The sequence below is a fragment of the Lepisosteus oculatus genome, chromosome 11 (genome assembly GCF_040954835.1).
Source record: "Lepisosteus oculatus isolate fLepOcu1 chromosome 11, fLepOcu1.hap2, whole genome shotgun sequence".
NCBI lineage: Eukaryota > Metazoa > Chordata > Actinopteri > Semionotiformes > Lepisosteidae > Lepisosteus > Lepisosteus oculatus.
This window is the reverse complement of record NC_090706.1, coordinates 6,540,909-6,553,204: the sequence shown is the minus strand read 5'-3', so window position 1 is coordinate 6,553,204 and position 12,296 is coordinate 6,540,909. Positions and strand designations below refer to the sequence as shown.

Here is a 12,296-nt window from a genome sequence, read left to right as displayed (position 1 = left end):
CATCCTTAATATTTAATTTCCTAATTGAATAACAGAAACTGAAGCAAATACAGGCACAGTTCTGCACAGGGCACTTAAGCTCACAGCTCTAACATTCTCTTCTGAATTCCAGTGCAACGCTTACAAACTTCTCCAGTTCTATTCCTCTCGGTCACAATCGTTAAACAAGCATTTCTACCTCGAACTGTTTGCCATAGAAATCTGTTCAACTAAAAATAAAACAAAAAATCAATAAGACGGGAGTAAGAGTATTATCAGAAGCAGGAAGAATAAATGCCAAAAGAAAATCAGGAATTATAGAGACCTTCTTTAAAACACTGCAGAGATCACAGAGTTTTGAGAGACTGGACTCACAACTGGAAGGTTATAGGTTTGAACCACAATTGGGGCACTTTACCTTACTCAGTTTACTGCACTGCAGTAAATTTACTCAGCTACATGAAAGGGTCCAAAATTCAGTCACTTTGGTTAAAAGCGCCAGCAAGGTAAATTAATGATAATGTACTGCGGGGAACTATTAAACCTGAGTGACTACAGACGGGGAAATAATTGTAATTAAAGAACTGAAACTGATTGAATTAATTCATTAAGAGCTCAAGCAGGAGGAAAATCAGAAGACCCCACTGCACCCCTGGACTGGGAATTAGGCTTGCCAAACTAAAACAGTTACTCACCTCTCCACATTAAGCTTCAGTTCAAGAGAATGGGCATACTGTACAATACTCTAAAAGCAGAAATGTATTCTTCACTTGTAACTTGCAATTTCCTTATATCCCCATTTGGGAAGGATTTCCTTTCTTAATCTTGTTTGATTTGATTTCCCCACAAATGGTTCAAAGCACTGTAGCCTTGATCCCTCAGCCCAGTGAGCCCAGTGAGTGTGATGCTGATCTTCTAAATAATGAAGCAATGCCATAGTCTGCATTACAGCATATTAAGCACTAACAATACTACCACAGCAGAGTATTTTGATCACTAAATAACTGCCGTGTAGCAATAAGTTGAACCTGCAGCCTTACTCTAAAAGGCTGTGGAATGCAATGATGGAGCCCTATCATTCAACACCGTGAAGAAGAGCTGTAGAAGTGAGTCTTAATTTATGAAAAGTGTTTCTGCACAGGCTTCTATTCCAGGGAGGTGCTGAAACGAGGCAGATGTTTTGGGGAGCAATGAGAGATCTAGGCAGATGTGCCAATGCCCCAGTGTAGCATTAGGAAGCTCTACAATGAATTAGAGTGGCACTTCAGCTAGCACACAATCTAGGAAACGAGAAGGTCATCAAAAAACAGCATCCACATCTCCAATTTCTTTAATTAAAAAAAAACTATTTTACTCTGCAGTTGTACTGCCAGTTTTTTCTCTAGAAGTAAGATCACACTCCACAACTTCACAGCTGCACATACTATTCAGTCTTGGAAATTTCAGGTGTTTGGATTGAGTTCATTGCAGGCTTAAAGTAAACAAGATTAAAGCAGGTATTAATCGCGGCGTCCAATTGGCACATGCAATGTGCTGAAAATGAAGGAAATATCCACCTCTCCATTATCAGAAAGCCTCTCACTCCTGGCCAGTCTTAGCAACATGAAGTCTTTCCCAAAGGCCTAGTGTGTGAGTTGGGACTACACCCTGGACCAGAGACCAGTCTATCGCAGAACAAATCATACAGGAAGGTTTAAAATTATCAGGCCATATTTAATGTGAGAGGTGGGGAGATGCTGTGTCACTTTTTGCATATCAAAGAGTTCGAATTTCTGCTCCCTAAATACAGCAACACTGGTTCTGGATGGCAACAAACCCTTCACTTGCTATTAAAAGTTTTCATTACTTAACTGAACTCGTTGTTTTGTTTCAGGACTCAATGAAGGACTCAGTTCATTTATAAAGATTAGCCTCTTGAGGTGTGTCCCTCGGGGACTTAACCACAGAGCACTGAGTTTGTATATTGACAAGGTCAACCAAGAAGGTTTTTTTTAGTATCAGAAGTAAAACAAGCCAGGAGACGCAGACAGAAACTACAATTTTCATTTAAGGTTCAGAAAAAGGAGGCACTTCTTCACATGTGTGTTTCAACCCATCGCTAATAACCTAACTATGAAATTCACGCCCAGCAAGACTATTTACAAGTTGGTAGTCGGGCAGATCAGTTCTAACTGCAGTGCCTTCCTAGGATGGCCAGCTACAGCTTCCTGTAAGAAATGTTGGAGATTCTCCGATCCATCATATACCTGAAAACAAATTAACTATCTGAGCAGAACTACCTCCTCTTCTACCTTTTCTTATGGCGTTACAATGCAGAACAGCTCATTTTATGATTAAATTGAAGCTGACAGATTATAAATAAAACAGGGGTCTTCACCCAGAAACTTTATAAACCGCAATCCAAAAGTATTTTGGGGTCTCTTGAAATCAGCAGAAGCATAAGACTTAAGCCTTAATTGGACCACCATGTTCTATAACTCCTAATTTGTCAAGGGTCTGTGCTGAGTGTGTCCTCAAGATCCATTGTTTTTAATTGAATGAATGTTCAACAACAATAAGTGGCAATATTTTTTCTTCCACATATATTAACCATAGAGATTCAGTTTGGTAAAGAGCACTGAAGACACTGTAAAATACAATCATTGGCACAGATTCATGTGTACCTCAGAACACTTCTATTTTTGACCATCCCTATTTTCTGCAAGTACGGAATCAAAGTAGTGAGGTGTCCATTGGTTATGTAACTACAGGAATGGATCTTTTTCTGTCAAATATATGGACTGTGCTTAAAGGCAATAATTAAAGAACAATGTGGCCAAACTGACCATTACATCTGTAAATGCTATCAGGTTGTATTGATCACACAATTCAATTGCACAAGACTTCTTCTAATTGCCGAATAAATCAAGTCAAGATCTTTACAGAGTAAAGGAAGTTGAAACCACATGTTTATTGACTCCAGTGATGACCATATGATTACAGCATGGGTTTCTCTACTTTTCCTTGGGTACTGTGGAGTTAATAAGGCTGAATTTTTGCTTGATGCCTATTTAACAATGCAATGGCATCTGAAAGGGCTGGGAGCAACACAGACTTGTGAGGATGGAGTTTTTTTGTGCAAAGGCATTATCTTTAGGATGTACATTTGTCTGTCAAAGGAAGGCCACTTTCAAACCGAGCTTTTTTTGTGTGTAAATGTCCCTCTGGTGCAAACAAAAAGAAAATCTACAATCTTACAGTTCCAAAAGATAGATAGTTAGATAGCATGAGAAATGGTTCTGGTGTTGCACAGTCCAACTCCAGGGAACAACAGCTGACCTACGATCCTCTCACACTCTTGAGTCTATCCAATGACCCAAGTGAGCGAACGTGTGTGTCTACTTGCATCGGTATGCACGCTAAAGGTCAATGAACTGTACTACAGTATGATTACTTCTCCAAGATCCAGCTCAGATAGCGTGTGTTGTTTCCTGCATTTGTTTTTTTTTCTCTTCCGCGAAGTACCAGTGACTCGAACGCCGAGACCGCTGCTGACAAAATGAGGGCTTTGTTCAGTCACATCACCCACCTGCTGAGAAAAGGAGCCTGGATAAAAATAGTCCCACCTCAGGCAACGAAGCATGACAGCACCCACATGTGTGCCCAAACCACAGCCCCAACTTTTACAACCTGGTGCCATGGGAGATAAAGACTTTTCTCACTGCCTTTACTAAACTATATATATATAAAAAAAAACAGTCCCCTTACTGATATTTTGCAGCTTGACTTTCCGTAGAACCATTTTCCTGGAATTTGAGAGAAAACAAAATTGGAAAAAAGCACATTCATTCTCTTTTGGATCATCCAAACAAATGAAGTGGGATGGAAAAAGGCTCTACAGGCTTCAATTAAAGAATCCAGAACGTTACAAATCTTTTCTTTTTTCGCTGAGGTTGTCTGGAACATGTAAAGTTATGAAACAATAAATGAACCTCAAAAACTTCATAGAACAGAGAAGAATCCCCTGATATTCCATTATGAAATAGTTCCAGCTGTAGGACTCACATCTGATCACCGTCTTCTGGGTGCCTTCAGCTGTAATTTCTAAAATGGAAACTACTGTATATCTTCCATATTATAAATGGGAAGAACGGGCAATAAGGAGACGATAATGTAGTGCTAATGAAAGAACAGACTTTCAAATCTTTTTAACTAACTTTGTGAAATCTACTCTTACCACAGGTCCTGCTATGACCCAGTTTGGGTTTTTAAAGTCCACTTACTGTAAGTATTTATTTGACAAACCAAGGCAGACCATTGGTGTGCATGAGAAAAGCTAATGGTATAAAGCCACAGCTCTCTGGCGCCCAAGCCCCAGTCACAGAAACACCCTACAAATAAACTACACGGACTAAAATACACGTGCTTAATTTTACATACTCTAAAAATATTAACATAAAATGTGGAAAAGAAAAGTTCCTCTATCTACATTATGTTTGGAAGTATAAGGACTGCTATTGTGTGTAATATTTGAGCTGCTATCATCTTGACCTATTTAAAGAATAAGATTCACCTAGTCTCTTAATAAAACATTTCCATTTTCACAACACAGAACATTAGTGTTCATTACTCTTTAACATACAAACACTCACAAAGGAGTAAATCATAATTCCACAACAAAATCCCACAACATTTGACAGGTACACCAATATTATGAGTTGTGCAAGTTTTTGTGAATGAAAACACAAGAATTAAATCATGTTTTAATATTTGATATTGTGAACATAGCTAAAGAGTATTTAAACACAGCACTGTATATATTGTATGCGTGTATTTATGGAAGTAAATGATGCCTAAGGATTAATACTGTAGAAGTTAAAGGGTGTAAAGTGTATTTAGGATAGAGAACAGGAGACACTTTCAAAAGCAAGCAGCCAAGTAATGTTGATGAAACCATTTCCCTGGACAGACAAGATCCTCAGATCAATAAGCTACTCGCACTCAACAAAGCACAACGGGTCAAACAGACTCACGTGTAACCTTTCTATCGCTCAGAAGAGCAATGATTAACCCTCTGTATGCAATAATTATTATAATAAAGTGATTACCATATTTAAAATTCTATTCTCTTCCCTTTAAAAAAAAAATCCTGACCAGCCAAAGCTAAAAAAAAAAACTAACAATGCTCAAGCTGTAATTTTATCCGACAACTGTAATGCATTTTGAGTCATTCTTGGTCAATCCTTGTGCTCGATAGCTGTTAACTGCAAAGGAGAAGGTAATGACCTTGTTACAGTACAAGCGACATCAGGCAATATTCAGTGAAAGCAACCAACAGGATCTGATTATTATTTTTCTATAGGATTCTGCAACCCTAACTAGCACTGGCATGCCTCCAGGCAATGTTTACTTGTTTATGTCATCCTTTGCGCTGTGAGAGCCCTTGTCTAGCTGGCTGGCTAAGATGGAACTCGAGAGCGTAATGACCGCTAGCTTTGTCCACTGTGGCCCCTTCGGAGATTCGTAAGGCAACGGCAATCGGCACTCATAGCAGAACGGACATCGCTACGCATGAGTCTGGGTCGCTCCCATTTCACAACCCACATGGACATTATTGCTTGCATTTCTATAGCACACTGCTTTGCATCCTGAAGGATTCAAAACTGTGTAACAAGTAACAGGGGACTAACTTCATCCAGCACTGAAGTGCAGTCCCCCCACCACGTCGGTGATGCACAGCAGCAGGTAAACGCCAGTCTCCCTCCTACACAGCACCATCAGCTGGAGGATAGAGAAGCACAGCGCTATTTCCTGTTACCATATTGGAGATTTGGTCTGGAAATTCTTGACCAGAGGGAAGAGTGCCACTTACTTACTGGAACACCACTGCCAGCCACAATGAGGTTTTCCTCCAGAGCTCTCCCATCACAGCACTGACCAGCCCCAACGCTGCTCAGCTTCTGAGGTCTGTCAAGATCAGGATACAAGACAGCAACGCTGCTAGCGGCAGTAAGAAAAAATATATGCCTGAAGGAACAATAGAAATAAGGTGGCGCTCTTTTCCTGGACTAGGAATTCCCCTGCAACGCTCCAGTATGGTGACTGAGATCACTGTGCCTTCGAAAGTGGCGTCCTTCAGATGAGAAAGATGTTGCCAAGGACATGAACATGCTTCATGAATTATTCTTTATATACTGTACGTATGTTTAAAAAGACCAGTTTCCATACTCACTGAATTTTATTCATACTTCCAGTAGTCTTTGTCTTCCCTATTCACGCTCTATGCTCTCATGATTCTATGCTATAAGCAGTTCCTTTACAGTGCACTACTCCTCTGAGCTGGAGCAAAAAAAATGGCTTCCGCTTTTCACGAATGAAAATTATTTTTCAATGTGCTTTTAAAAAATTGACTTTAAAAATCATAATTGCTCAGAGGGTAAAAGATGCAGCTAATAAATCTTGAAATCAGAACCAAATGTTCACTAATTGGAAAATAACCATTACATGAGTTGGTTGTTTTAGTGATTAAAGGTGACCAACATTTTCAGTGTCAAAGAAAGCATTTCTAAAGTGGCTTAGGAACCGATGCTTGTGTTAATATTAAACCTTTACAATGGAATCGACATGTTTACGATTAAAACGTGCAAAGCTCACACAAGGATCTCACCAAGGTATTAAATCTAAATTATTCACAACAAGCCAGCTAGAAAAACAAGAGCTATCGGGGAAGGTTACACAGGGTGAGGGAGCAGTGGGGTTCTTCCAGCGCACCAGTGCCGGCAGGGGCTCTTGGTGGAGAGAGCGAGCCCGTGTGTCTGACTGGCGGGGAGCGGGCCTGCTCTGTGTTGCGAGTACGCCCCTGAGCTCTGCTGCTCCAGCTCTCTCTCAGCCACAGACAATAAGCTTCTTTGTCCGAGCGACGGCAGGCCCTCGCGCTGCCGTCCGCTCCCCGGGAGATACCGCTCACAGATCACGGCCCTCCAGAGGTGGAGAGTGGCGGGACAGACCGGCCGGGATTCCTCGGAGCCCTGCCAGTGGCCGCCTGCCCTGTGCCCCGGCGGCGGTCTTCAGAACAGCCAAACTATACCTGAGCGCACACAAGCTCTGGAGCTCGCGTTTGTGCTCCGAACCCTCATCAGGCGGCAGCCTGTTTCTCCCTCACAAGCTTCTCAAAAGGGTTATACTGTACATGAGGAAGATTCAGCTCTTCCCGGCTGAACAGCATCCATGCAGTATTTTGGATTATAAACGCTGCTGATTGTATCAATATGGCTACTGACTCTAAGCCTCTTTATTGGAGATACCACAATTTCCATCGGGGCTGATGAGTACATGCAAACGTATTGCAGCTGACAGACACATTATCTCATTTCAAATTCAGGCAAAACCAAGATTCCCATTATGAACAACACGGCCTCTGAAAAAAGACTAGGAAGCTAAGACACATGCAACGGTATTTGAAATTAGGGGGCAAGGTGGGGAAGCCGAAAGACCTGTAAGACACTGACAGTGATGCAGGGAACTCGTCTCCCAGCTGAACTGGCCACCACACAGAGAACAGCTGGAGGCACCACTGGATACGAAAGCAGAAGCCATTCTACAGCAGATCACATGGCAGCCTGATCATGGGAACTGCCTGAACATTAAAGTGTGACAGGGTGAAGAGATGAGAGGGAGACTTTAGAAATTACAGATTTATTTACTTGTCCTGGGCTTCTTAACTAAATGCCCCTGCCCCCAGTCTTTTAGCTCCGAACATTAGCTTACTATACACAGTCACACACAGTATGTGACGCTACTGTATGTCATTCATAGCCATCAGACAGATTTGAATTAGAAATCCATCACTGAGCTAAAAAGCTCGCAGACACTGGTCATTACAACCGAGCGGTCCATGCTGTTTTTCTCTGAGACTAACAAAAGCAAACGGAGAGTCTGAGTTTCAAAAAGGGTGTCCTAGCCTTCAGTCAGCTCGCTAATAGAGTAGTCATGAAAGTCCTTTGTCAAGACAGATCAATATCCACCTCCGCCAGGATGACACACAATCTTAAAAGCTCTCGGGCCTCCCGGGGCTTGGCGATCACCTCCTCTCCTCTCTCCTGTGTCCCCCTGGCCTGTCTCTCTCTCTCTCCTGCAACCTCTCTGCCCAGCTCCTCCTCCTCCCTCCAGCCGTACATAGAGAGTGACAGCACAAGGTCACGCTCGGCCTGACTTCTCTGAGGGGTAAGCGGAAACAGCAGAGCGGTGTTGGTAGATCGCTCACTGCTTCCACGGGCTGTCCATAGTCTGAAGTGGGCCTCTGCATTATTCACAATTCAGAACACCCACATTCGAATGTCAGGTCTTTGGTAATAGATCATGAGTCAAGACAGTGCTGTGAGTGAGAAATCCTTGGGCATTTCTATTGTTCAGTTCTGGGTCTATCTCATCCAAAACTTTAAATATTTCAAATAAAATGTGTAGCACTACACAAGTAAAAAAGAAAACATGAATTATATTATGAATATTATGGACAGCTCATCAGTTTATTCACTTTCGATAACTGACAAAACAAAGTGATTGCTCTATGTAACTTGCTTCGTCTTTTCAAGTACAATTAATCTGTGTCTTTAAAATATATAAAGCAGTTGCAGAGGCACCTGAAAGACATTTATCAACTTCCAGGGCTCACTAAGTGCAGTCCTCGTGGGCAGTAGTATGTTTGGTGGGTCTCCACAGTCCATTAGCAACTTCAGACCCATGCAAGAGAGCCAATCACAACAACACTTATTTTATTTATTCATTTAATTTTTAAGGACTTCTGCTGGTGTTGATTTGGGATGTTCTACTGGAATCTGCTCATTTTTGTTCCCAAAACAGCCAGTGTGATTAAACACATTGAATTACCACTGGCTGTCCCGTAAAAGATCTGAATTGAACATTCTGCTTAATTCAGGGTCATGGAGGAGACAAAAGCCTACACTGACAGACAATGCACACAAGGTGGAGAGGCCAGTCCACAACAACTCAGAGAGACACAGTCACACACATTCACACCAGGGCCAATTAACTAACCAGTATGTCTTTGGACTGGGGGAGGAAAGCTGAGTACCCAGAGAAAACCCACGAAAACACAGGGAAAACATACAAATAGCACACCAGGCCCCAGAGCTTCGAGGCCGCAATACTGACCACTGCCCCGCCACATGACCCCTCTACTTAAATTGTAAATTTAACTCCTGTGTGTCACAAGCACGTATTTATTATTTGATTTGGATGCGTCATCTCTTGGCACTGAAATTTCTTTCAGGCAAATAAATCACTGTAGAATCAATCCACCCTGGCCACGATCAGTTTTCACCCCTGGGTTCTGGTAGGAGGTATTAAAGTATCAGAACACTGACGAACAGATTCACAAACAGTTTCTTCCCCCAAGCAGTCCGCATCTTAAACAGCTCAAATTAGCACCTGCACTTCAAGGTCCTGTCTTGGCTGTATTATAATGTCTATTGTCTAAACTTATTGTCCATGTCTGTTTGTCATTTGTGCCTACAGTATGTTTGTTTCTCTAATGTTACTGGGTACAGCTGAACGAGTAAGCATTCCAATACACTTGTTGTATATGGCAAATAAGGAAATCGTGAGTCTTCAAGGAATCACTAAGCAGGACGAAATAAAACTGACCAAACACTGAAAAACGATTTCTGTTGGAGGGAAAAAAAAACCTGAAAGACTGCCTCAATTTCTGCTCGCTGTGGAGGGCGTGAACGGAGCTCAACACCCGACGCAAACACAACGGAGAAAAAGAGAGAGAAAACAAAGCGGCGAAGATGAAGGGAAGGACTGTGACGCAGTGTAGGGAAAAAAGACAGAAAAAGAAAGAGGAAGTGTTAAAATTAGAAAATGCCACTGCCCCCTCATTCTCTCGCTGCGCCCACATATTTTAGTCTGTGTGGGCAGAGAAGCTAAAATTAGCTCTGGCACACAAGTCATGACACCCAGAGGAACCCAGGATGTGGCCCAGCAGGAGGAAGTCGGCAGTAAGGTGGTGTTTCTGCATCTGACACTGTGCCGTCGAGTCAGTGAGGCTGAAAGGCATCAGAAAGGCGGACGAAAGAGGCAGAGAAAAAAAAAACCCTCGACTCGCATTCAGTCACTTCCCCACACTCACACACTCCTCCCCAGTAGCGGGGCACGGGAAATGAGACGTTCTTTCCAGCGGACGAGAATAACGCGAGGCCCGGGCCCTGTTAGCAATAAAGATGGTGGCAATGCAAGGGTTTTCCTAGACAAGCTAACTACTGAATCTAATAGAATTAGGGAATACAAGATCTTCTACACATATGTTTGCGCAGTATGCCCAGGCAAAAATAAAAAGTTTTTAGAAAGTGCCAGAACAGGTTACAAAAATATGTTTGCCACCCACATGCCAAAGGACCTTCAGATTTCTCCAATCGATTGCATTGAACCTGCTCGTTACACAATTTAAATCTTGTTTTTAACAATGCATAGTTGCTGATGTAGAAAAATAAAAGGGTAAGTTACACATTAAAAACCATTTGGGAGAACTAAAAGCCTAATTTTACTAACAACACTTGGGAAAAAAGTGAAAAGTGCTGTTCTAGCATTGAAGGCTGAGCATAGATCTACAAAAGCACTTTAAATGCAAACCAAATATGGAAAACAGGGAAATGTGTTGTCTTCAACAGTCAAAAATGATAAAAAGGCAAAGTTACTGAGAAATGTTGGTTATATAGAAAGCAAATAAATTAATCAATTATGCATATTACTCCCTCTAGTTTATTTTAAAATAAAATTAAAAAGTTAATCATGTTACAGGCCATTATTATTATTTTCACAATCACATACATGAAGTATACCCTAATAAAGGTTTCTGCATGTTATAAGTTGACATATGTGTAAATTAGCTTACCCATTGGTCTATTTTGTGGTGTTATCGGTTAAAAAAATTAAATTGGAAGCCTGTATTTAATATAATTAAATATAGCTAATTCTAATAAATTCAGAATTTAACCCTTTTCTATTATTTTTGTAAATTATCCCTCCATTTATTTACTGACAGGTCATGGCTTTGTAAAACACAATTTTGTAAGTTATGGTTATTTACTTTCAATAAAAATAAACTGAGCCAAGATTTAAAAGAGGACGGAGGTGTTTTGAAGAAGTCTTCAGGCAGCAAAACCAAAACAAAAGTGTGGATCGTTCTGAAAACTAATAAAATAATCAGGTGTGAAACAGTTTAAATCCATGTATCCATGTGCATTCTGATTGATTTTTTTGCCATTGTGAAATCAAAAACAACAACCTGAAATTGTGGCATAAAAATCTGCAGTAAATATGGCTGGAGAAGAGGAATAAATAAGATAGTTTTGATCCAGGAATGTTCAGAAAACATCTGGAAGTTCTATTGTAACTAAAGGTGAGAAATATAACTCTCATCAAGCCCCAAACATTATTATTGTCGTTCATTTTTAGTATCATCATCATCGATTGAAAGAAAAGGATTTTTTGTGAAGTAAGCTAAGCAGAGAAGCATGTGAGGAAAGTCCCGGGAGGTTCCTGGAAAGCCAGGCTCCTGACTGACAGGAAAGATCCTGGCAGGGAGATGAGCTCAGCACATCCTCACAGCCAGGCTGACACTGCTGGGATTGTGTAATCTGGCCGTCGCTCCTGTCTGCTCCACTGCCTCTCTCTCTCACACACACACACTCCTGCACATATTCACTCAGGCAAACACATGCACGCTCACGCACTTGAAACAACACGCACTCTCAGCATGTCGTGCCAACACATACACCCTCATTAGCGCATACGCACACGCACACACACACACTCACACCAGCACACGCATTCGGGCCTGCTCACCTTCTCCACCCCTCCTCAACCCCCATTTACACATTGTACCTGTGGGGTCGGATGCAGGATCTGATGTGCCATTTCCCAGGGGTCTCTGCGTGCCCGACACGCACTGCCTACACAAACAGCAGGCCAGCCCACTACTCCACAAGGGCAGCCCACCCCAATGAACAAGACTTCAGCACTGCTGGGGGTGACAACACTGTAGAATTCGGATTTTGCACTCCCACATGCGAACTATGGCTCAATACAGCTCAAGAAGGGATCAATGCTCCCCGACACATTCGTGAAATAACAAAAAACAAAGAACACTGAAAATTGAAGAGTGTTTGGTTGAAATATACAAAGAAAAATCTGTGTCAAATTGGAGACTTAAAACAAGTTTATTTGACAACATGATGGCCTGCATAGGATGAAGCAGAGCTGTCTAGTCCCGCAGCCTTATCTGGGTTATTTATAAAAAGATCACTCATTTTGTTTTT

At 41.6% G+C, this 12,296-nt stretch overlaps 1 protein-coding gene across 2 annotated transcripts in view; it reads right to left on the bottom strand.

Annotated features, from left to right (window-relative positions):
• LOC102696705 (HIVEP zinc finger 3) overlaps positions 1–12,296 on the bottom strand; it is a 113,447-nt gene that overhangs the window by 44,219 nt on the left and 56,932 nt on the right. The gene's annotated exons all lie outside the window — the stretch shown is intronic.